Consider the following 1,985-nt stretch of genomic DNA (forward strand, 5'->3'; position numbering starts at 1 on the left):
GCTTAAAACTATCGATGTTCTTTCTAGAATGAATATTTCAACTTTAGATCACATGTGCCTGCTTTGCAATGGGACTTCTGAAACTATTGCTCACTTTTTTTTTTTTTTTTGAATGACACTATACTTTTCATGTTCTGGTAAAGTTATTGCCTCTATTTTGTAAGTTCTTCTTTATTACGTAGTTTTAACACATGTTAAGAGGTAACATCTACTAAAGAATGACTTGACTATTTTACAAACTAACGACCTAATTATACCCCACGTTTTTTTGTCACATTTTTTTTATAGAATTCGAAATTAAAGCCATCATGTCCAGGAGCCGAAATAGAGCAGCCCGAGGAAATAGCCATAAAAATTTCCTCATTGGTAATCGACAATAAGAGGGAATTAGCAGCCTCATTAGAAACAGTTTTTTTCATATGAATGTTATCAATTTATGATAAAATGAGAACAGGGGAATTATAGAGGATTTTAAAAAAGATTGATGATGCTTTTGATACTATCAGAGTGGATACTATCATAACCAAGAATAAAAACTTGAATGATGCTTCTATTATGAGCATTTCTCTTGTGCATCTTAGAATACATGAATTTAAGATCTTCCTCACCATTTTTTAAGAACTTAACTTTTGATCTTTGGATAGGCCAGGCAACCCATAAGGAATTATAGTAGGCCAGGTCAGCATTTCTCTTCTTAAGTTTTTCACACACAGAGAGATTAAGGGGATCTTAATCAGAGAGCGTTTAGTATTGTTGTTGTTGTAAGAACAGTTCAGCACATTTCGCCACAATGTGATTAGAGGATTTCCAGCTCGTCTTTAATGTTATCTTTCAACTGTTTGAGCTTATTATATAAGCAAATAATATGATTTCCAAGACTGGCAAATATTAATATGAGTGTCCCAAAAATCAAGGTTTTTGCACTAGTAGTTCTTGAACATAAATCTCTTATTACAATTCTTAGTAGAATCCATCTTGAGGATAAGCGGGCAATGGTCCGAAAACCAAAATCAAGTTATTAAGCAGTTTATAGGCTGAATTGGGAAAAGCTTTAGACCTTGAAATGTTGGAAAGAGTACGGTCCAATTTTGAATTGATAGGATTATCAATTCTTTGGTTGAACCATGTGTAGAAATTGCTAGAAGGGATGTCCAAAAGGTTGGCATCAAATATTAGAGCATTGAAAGGAACCAGTCTATATTCTGTAATCAAATTTCCACCAGACTTTTTAGATTGAAGCGACGATAGTTAAAATCCCTTAACACCACCCAAGGCATGGTGTTGTTAGGATCCATTTTTCTAAGGTCATCTCAGAGGAGAGAATGGTCCTTAAAAAATTAAAAGTATTTGATACATAAATAACTAAGATCAAAATCGGTGACTGAGAGCCATGAGCAATAATTTCAGTAATCATTCGACTAGAAGTAAAAGTAGGAGAAAAATAGATTTTTGTCTCATTCCATTTGATGCAGATACGCCCAGAAGATGCTAACTCAAATTGGTTATATCTCATTTCATTATCAAATTGAGTGTGAGCCATACAGAACCAAGGGTCGTCAAAGTTAGAGAGAAGAATTATGTTTTCAAGAAGGCAAAACATATCTAAGTCATAATCATAGACAAGGTTCTTACAACAAAAAACCTTATCAGGTTTATTAAATCCCCTGATATTCCAAGCTGCAATTGTGGGATGATTCATTGATTGGGGTGTTAAGAGTTGGGATGTTTGCTGGAGCCTTTAGCTCTAGTGTTTTGTGCAAATTATTTGTGACTTTGATGGAGGTTTTGAATGTCTTAGGAGTGGAAGATGAAGTGATGGTTTGTTCATATTGTTGGGGTTTTATAACTTGCTCTTCCAACTCCTGAGAAGAAGAAGCTTCAAACTAAGAGGGAACTTGAAGTAACGAGAATTTATTAGGTGATATTATATTTTGAGGGTGTGGGGTCCTTGGGAGGGGGCATAGAATCAGAAGAAGAGGTAGTTG

The sequence above is a fragment of the Dendrobium catenatum genome, unplaced genomic scaffold (assembly GCF_001605985.2).
Source record: "Dendrobium catenatum unplaced genomic scaffold, ASM160598v2 fragScaff_scaffold_365, whole genome shotgun sequence".
NCBI lineage: Eukaryota > Viridiplantae > Streptophyta > Magnoliopsida > Asparagales > Orchidaceae > Dendrobium > Dendrobium catenatum.